This window comes from Melanerpes formicivorus, unplaced genomic scaffold (assembly GCF_026170545.1).
Source record: "Melanerpes formicivorus ecotype bairdi unplaced genomic scaffold, bMelFor1.0.p_v2 SCAF_698, whole genome shotgun sequence".
NCBI lineage: Eukaryota > Metazoa > Chordata > Aves > Piciformes > Picidae > Melanerpes > Melanerpes formicivorus.
The window spans coordinates 82,789-90,331 of NW_027143050.1; the positions used below are offsets into that span (position 1 = coordinate 82,789).

The 7,543-nt window shown below is 54.0% G+C and overlaps 1 pseudogene; it reads right to left on the reverse strand.

The window, feature by feature from the left end:
• LOC137460677 (zinc finger protein 135-like) overlaps positions 1-4,031 on the reverse strand; it is a 49,469-nt pseudogene extending 45,438 nt beyond the window's left edge.
• Positions 4,032-7,543: the final 3,512 nt, after the last annotated feature.

A 7,543-nucleotide genomic window follows, 5' to 3' on the forward strand; every position in this document is an offset into this window, starting at 1 on the left:
CCTCCAACAGCAAGGATATAGCTCATGGACCAGTCCAAACCTGGAAAGGACTGGAATGGGACACATTGCCTTGGTTGCCTGGTGGGCCATGGGTCAAACGAGTGTCATTCTTCTCTCTTTGTGCAACAGCAGCTCTAATCTTTCTACCATGTCTGATACCCTGATTTGTATGGCTTATCCATCCTGCAGTCAGGCAGGTGCAGGTTGTAGCCATATGAAGTGAGCCAGAAAAGGGTATAAAAAAGAGCAGTGTGATGTGTCTGCAAATAAGACCAACATCAGAAATGAGCCAAGAGGAAAGGATTTAGTTAATGGTGAATGAATTTTGTAAAGAGAATTATTAAAGCAAGAAGAGGAGGGATTGATGGGACCAAAAGGAGGTAGTGTCCTTACAAAGGAAGAATTGGCTAAGAGGGAGTTGGAAGAGAAAGGGAGGAACCAGACAGTTCACCTTCTCTATGTGTATGTAAATCACAAAGGGGCCCCTTGAACCTTGCTGTAAATCAGTAGGGGTCTGTCCGAAGATAGCAGACACTGAACACAGCCTGAACTGCTGAACTTTTAGGCCAGAGCATAGGCTTAACAGACTACTGAATATTAACTTCTGCACCCAGAGAAGTGGAGAACCTAATTTAAATGAGCATAGGATGTATGAAACAGGGAGGGTTCATGTGAAGGAGGACATGTAGCAGGGCTTTCAGGAAAGACTAAATCCTGAGTACCTGAGCAGGTGGGGAAAGGGAAATTTGCATCCAGAAATGTAGGATGAAAGGGGAGCTGTGCCTTCAGCAATGAGAGAGACCCCACAGGGAGTTGTCCTGTGGACTCTGTCTTTATTCAAATAAAGTTTTACAAGAGTCCTCTGTCTCTGTTATGAACTTCTAGATGGGAAGAAGTTTTCCTTGCATGTTGCACAGCCAGGGAGCACAGCTGCTCATGTCTGCAGTCTCTGGGTCACAGCAGACAGGCCAACACTGAACCAGAAATGGTCTGAAGAAAGACTCTGGTGGGGAAACAACATTCTCACAAGGGTAACAGCACCAGCAGCAGCCAAAAAGAGAGAAACCAGACTGTGAGTGACATCAGAACTGCTCTGCAGGAGAGGACAAAGAGTTTATTGCTTCTGAAGGCATCCAGGGATAATTTTCCTCAGGGCATCCTTGAGCTCCTGGTTCCTGAGGCTGTAGATGAGAGGGTTGACTGCTGGAGGCACCACTGAGTACAGAACTGCAAGCACCAGATCCAGGGATGGGGAGGAGATCGAAGAGGGCTTCATGTAGGCAGGGCAATCACTCTCTTCCTAACTTCTTCCTAACATCCAGTTAGGAATCACTTCTTCCTAACATCCAGTCTAAAGCTCCCCTGGTGCAGCTTGAGACTGTGTCCTCTTGTTCTGGTGCTGGTTACCTGGGAGAAGAGATCAACCTCAGCCTGACTACAACTTCCCTTCAGGTAGCTGTACACAGCAATAAGGTCTCCCCTGAGCCTCCTCTTCTCCAGGCTAAGCAACTTCAGCTCACTTAGCCGCTCCTCATAGGACTTGTACTCCAAACCCCTCCCCAGCTTCGTTGCCCTTCTCTGGACACATTCCAGCAAGTCAACATTCTTCCTAAACTGAGGGGCCCAGGACTGGACACAGTACTCAAGGTGTGGCCTAACCAGTGCAGTGTACAGGGGCAGAATGACCTCCCTGCTCCTGCTGGCCACGCTATTCCTGATACAGGCCAGGATGCCATTGGCCTTCATGGCCACCTGGGTGCACTGCTGGCTCATGTTCAGCCTACTATCAACCAGTACAACCAAGGTCACTTTCTGTCTCGCTGATCTCCAGCCACTCTGACCACAGCCTGTAGCACTGCATGGGGTTGTTGTGGCCAAAGAGCAGCACCTGGCACTTAGAGGGGCTCTGCCTCCAACCAGATGGAGGGGAGAGACAAATTGGTTTGTTGGACTGTACAGAACAAATGGCCTGGCAAGTTGAAGCCATGGGAGGATAAAGCTTTAGCAGATACAGGTGCCCAGAGTGCTCTGACACCATCAAAGCACAAAGGGTGGAACCCATCTGTGTTTCTGGTGTGACAGGAGGATCCCCACACCTGGATGTGTTGGAAGCTGAGTACTGGGATGCAAGCCACAGTTTGCTTTCACTTGGAGGCATAGAAGGAGTCACTGGACTCAGACTGCCCCAGAGCTGGAAACACAGCCCCAGCATTTGCAGCATTTGGACTGGGCATGGACTGATCCAGACTGTGCTGGAACAGAGTGGAGCTGCAGAGCACCTGCAGTGAGCAGCCCTCTGGGTACTGCAAAGTGACCTCCTGTGGAGTGAGAATGGACAGTGCCTGAGGTGTGCTGCTGATTGCTGCTGGGCATGGTGCAGGTGGCACAGAATGAGGGCTTGGGAATGTCAAAGGTTAAGCTGGAAATTTGCTGCCATTACTTCACACTATCCTGCCTCATGCCACCTTCACAGAGACAGTGCTGGCTGGAGCAAAGTACTACAGGGCTTGAAGTTCAGATGGCAACATGAGAGGCTTCCTGTTCTGGTTGCTGCTGTTGGGTTCTGGCTCTCAGGTGCTGGCTCTTTGCTGAGGGGGAGGGCTGCAGGGGTTTAACTCCTGGCTGCTGCTGCTCACTGCTGTGCTTCTTTCTGCAAACAGCCTCAGGTCAGTGTGCATTATGGGATCTCATTTGGATTCAACTCTTTTGTTCTTATCTCAAGCCCTTATCTCAACCCAGAGGGTTTTTTTGGTTCCTGTGTGTGTTATTTTCCCCTCCCTTCTGTTTTGGGGGGGAACAGGCAGCTTAACCTCTTCTCAGCTCTTCAACCTGTTCCAGCCCAGTTCTTCCAAAGATCTCCATGAGATTCCCCCTACACCCTCCAAAGATCCTAAAAGTCAGTCCTAGGACCATCCAAATCCCAAACACCTAAGATCACCTGAAAGCCCCTGAAGAATGCCTCTGAGATGCCCCTCAAGACTCCTCTGAGAGCCTCATTTTCCCCTCCCTGAACTGGGCACACAGCTCCACCCCATCCCTTGGGAGCAAATGCCCCCAAAATTCAGGCATTGAGTCAGGGATATCTGAAATAAAAGCAAACAGACAGGATTTGGGTAACTTTGGGGTTTTATTGAGACAATTGGTCAATGGACAGCGGATTTCTTACCCCAGGGAGACACAAAGCACTGGGGAAGAACCAGACAGACCGTGGCAAAGCCGTGCCCAGCTCCACTGGGAGCTCCAGCTGTGCTGGCTCAGCACTGTAATTGTTCTCATTAGCAATAATTGGTGTTCAGAAGGGCAGGAGGTGTTTGTTGCTGCTGGTGTCCCCAGTCCCTGAGAAATGCAAAGGAAAAAGGGATGATTTTGGTGCTGGAAAGGCCCTCTCAGAGGGGCCGCGATTACCCAACAGATTCTAAGTGGATTTATGCCTCCCCTCCAGTGCAGGCTGCTCTCTGGTGTGAGTGCAGCGGTGCTTGTTGAGGGATCGCTTCTCGCTGAAGCTCTTACCGCAATCAGCACAGGTGAAAGGCTTCTCACCAGTGTGGGCGCGGCAGTGAGCAATGAGATGGCTCCTCTGGCTGAAGCTCTTCCCACAGTTAGCACAGGTGAAAGGTTTCTCACCGGTGTGGGTGCGGTGGTGGCGAATGAGATTGCCCCTACGGCTGAAGGCCTGACCGCACGCAGCACAGCTGAACGACTTCTCGCCAGTGTGCACACCACGGTGCTCCGTGAGAGCTCGCTTCTTGGTGAAGCTCTTGCCGCAGTCAGTACAGCTGTAAGGTTTCTCACCATCATGGATGAGTTGGTGCCGGATGTATCGATTACTCGTGGTGAAGCTCTTGCCGCACTCAGCACAGGGGAACAGGTGCTCTCCAGTGTGGATGCGGCGATGGATGGTGAGAGTGGAGCTGTGTTTGAAGCTCTTGCCGCAGTCCCTGCAGGGAAAGGCCTTCTCACTGGTGTGGGTGAGGTGGTGTTGCATAAGATGAGAGAGCTGTCTGAAGCGCTTGCCACAGCTGTCACAAGAGAAGGGCTTCTCTCCAGTGTGAGTGAGGCAGTGCTGGGTGAGATTGCCGCGCTGGGTGAAGCTCTGACCGCAGTCGACACAGCTGAAAGCTTTCTCACCAGTGTGGGTGAGGCAGTGCCGGGTGAGATGGCCGCGCCGGGTGAAGCTCCGGCCGCAGTCAGCACAGGTGAAAGGTTTCTCTCCATTGTGGGTGCGGCGGTGATGGAGGAGATGAGAGTTCCAGCGGAACCTCTTGCCACAGTCACCACAAACGAAGGGCCGGGAGCCAGGTTGTAGGCAGAGGTGCTTCACTAGCTCTGACCTACCTGGGAAGCTCTGCCCACACTCAGGGCACTGATTCAGCTCTTTGGGTGACACTGAGGGACCTGCTCTGGTTTCATCCTCCTCCATACATTCCTCCCCCTCATCCTGGTCACCTTCATCACCATCATTATCCTCCTCTTCATAGTTGTCATTCTCAGCATTGTCCTCCATCTTGTCCTCTTTTTCCTCCTCATCCTCCTCTACCTTGGCACTGCACATTGGCTTCTCCAACTTGATCTCTGGGTGCTGCTTCTCCTCCCAGCTCTTGTCTGGGTCCTTCTGTGAGGCCATGCTGTGGCAGGGAGGGGTCACAGCTCTGCAACAGGGAAGATGGAAGCACCTGAGCCCAGGACCTCAAACCCTCAGATCCTGCCTGGGTCATGACAGTCCCTGACTCCCAACACCCAGCTGGAGGAGAGAATGCAGACGGGACCTCAAACCTTCAGTTTCTGCCACAGTGTGGGCTTAGACATCTAATACCTGTGCTGAGACCCCAGGTTCCTGTGATCAGTGTCCTGAGGTTCCCTGGGACTTACAAGTGGTCTTGTCCTACTCTCCTCGAGCCTGGTGGCATTGGCAGGGTGGTTCCTGACCCAGGCCCTGTCCTTTGATCTCCCCTGGCTCAGACAATGGAGGCAGCAGCACTGAACACAGAAGACCAAGCCACCTTCAACCTTCTCCCACCACCATCCACACCCCAAGCCCAAACATCACCTCCTCCTCACAACTCACCCCCAGCAGCCTGGAGCATTCCTCAGCTCCCACAACACCTGATGTGCCTCAGAGCTCCTGGAGAGGTGAAATATGCTGGACAGGAGGAGGTGGTGGAGGCTAAGAGCTGCCCTGGGGGCCTAGGATCTGGCTGTTAACCCACTCTGGGTTTCTTAACTGTTGGGCTGCTCCAAGGGACAGATCTGCAAACTCTGCTCTTCCACAGCACACAGGGGCAGGGATGATGCAGAGAGGACTCAGCCCCTGACAGAGAGAAGCAAAGGGCTCAGGGGAGAGCACTGATCTGCAAGGGATGACTCAGCACTACCCAGCACCAGGCAGCACAGCTCAGCCTTGCTGGGGGCAGCTCCCAAGCCCAGCAGCACAGCCACAGCACACAGCCAGGGCTGATCAAGATGGGAGACCTCAACAAGGTTGAGGCCGGATGTGAGGAGGAGGTTCTTCCCCATGAGAGTGGTGAAGCCCTGAAATGGGTTGTCCAGGGAGGTGGTTGAGGCCCCATTCCTGGAGGTGTTTAAGCCCAGGCTGGATGAGGCTCTGGGCAGCCTGATCTAGTGTGGGGTGTCCCTGCCCATGGCAGGGGGGTTGGAACTAGATGATCCTTGTGGTCCTTTCCAACCCTGACTGATACTATGATACTATGAGACTAAGTGCAGGCTCAGCTCCCAAGCCCCCAGCACACAGCTGCAGGCCAGCACCACAACACAGCTGCCTCCACACAGCCTCTCCCAGGCCTTGCCTAAAGCTTCCTCCCACTGCCTGCCCAGACCTCTGCTGCCTGCACCTGCCTTTGCCAGCAGATCTTGCTCTGGCCACAGCTCTCCTCCCAGGTCCTGCCCCCACCCCACACGCTCTGTGCTCACCTTTGACCTGCACACACCTCTCTGCTGCCCACTCCCCAACAGAAGATCACAGCAGCCCTCAGGACACACACAAAGGGAGCTTCATGACCTCTGGAGATGCAACAAAGGGGGAAGGGACTTGGGCAGCTTCTTGCTAAACCTCTTCAGCCCTCACTGGGATGCTGGAGGAGTCTCTGGCTCCTGCCCAAACCTCACACCTCCAGCACCCTTCACACACCTGCAGCCCAAAGAGACTCAGTGAAAAGGGTTTGGTTTCCTTCTCTCCCTGACCATTTCTCTCAGCTTGCTCTTTGCAGTTCCCTGGAGCTGCCACTCCACATCCCCAAGAGAAAATGAGGGTGGATGGGAGGGCACAGTGCCCATGTGCTGCTGTTCATCTCCCAGCTGACACAGGCAGAGCTGCAGCACAATTCACTCCTTTCACCTCCTCAAATGCTGCCAGATTCTGCCATTCCCTGCACACACATTTGCCACCTGGGCCCTGCATCATCTCCTCCTTTTGGGGGGACAAGGCCTAATTCCTACCTGACCACTCCCAGGCCCTTCCCTCATTCCCAGCCCATCCTTGACTGCCTTGACTGTCCCATGGCCCTGTGTCCCCCACCTCCACTGCCACTGCAGCTGGAAGGGTGGAGTGGGAAATGCTGTGGCTGAGGAAGCATCTAAGGAACTGGGCTGGAAGCAGCAGCACAAGAATGGAAGGGGCCTGAGACTAAAGGCTGGGATCAGCTGGAGGGCTGAAAGAACAGCACCAAGCCAAGGGGGGGTTACAGATGAGGGCTGGGGAGGGACCCTGCAGACACCTCAGGCAGCAACTGATGAGAGCAAGGGGGACAGAGAGGGAGTGAGACCTCAGGAGACTCCTGCCATGGGCTATGGCTGGGCTGTGTGGCTAGGAGCCCTGAGTGCCTGCTTGGGCTGTGCTGGATGTCAGGAGGGGTCAGGGGACTGTCCTGAGCCAGGCAGGGTTTGGGGCTTTGAGCTTCTGGGGTCAGCTGCTGCCAGCACCATTGGAGATAGGAGCCAGGCAGAGCCACACAGCTGCTGAACTAAGCCCTCCCACCCCCTGCAGCCTTCACCCTCCATCTCTCCATCCAGTGCTCCAGCTCCACTCACTTGCTGCCCTCTCAAAGTCACCAGGGCTACACCAAGTCTCCAATGCTGATCTACACATCCATCAGGGCCCAACAGAAGCCCCTGGATAAGAACATGGATGAGGATCCTTGTTGTGGGTGTAAGGTACTGGGAGGTATTACACCAGAGATCAGAGACTGCCAGCAGGGACAGCAGAGTCCAGAGGGACACCACAAAGTGTCATCTGTCTTAGTTCATTCCCACAAGGCCTGCACCCACTCTTTACAAAGGAACAGCATAGGCTCTCCAACCTCCTTTACCCTTCCTCTCTGCTCCCAGCAACATCTTCTGGGATATCCCTCTGCAGAGGAGCTTTGAGGCCTTGGCAATGCTGCCAACTGCAGCCTGCAGCGGCATGGCTCACCTGGGAGCTGCCTACCAGAATCTGTAACTGCAGCTCTTGGGTATGGGGGGAGGAGGGGCAGAGAGGCATGGGGGAGGGGGAATACTGCAAGAAGGGGGCCGCTTTAACGACCAATTT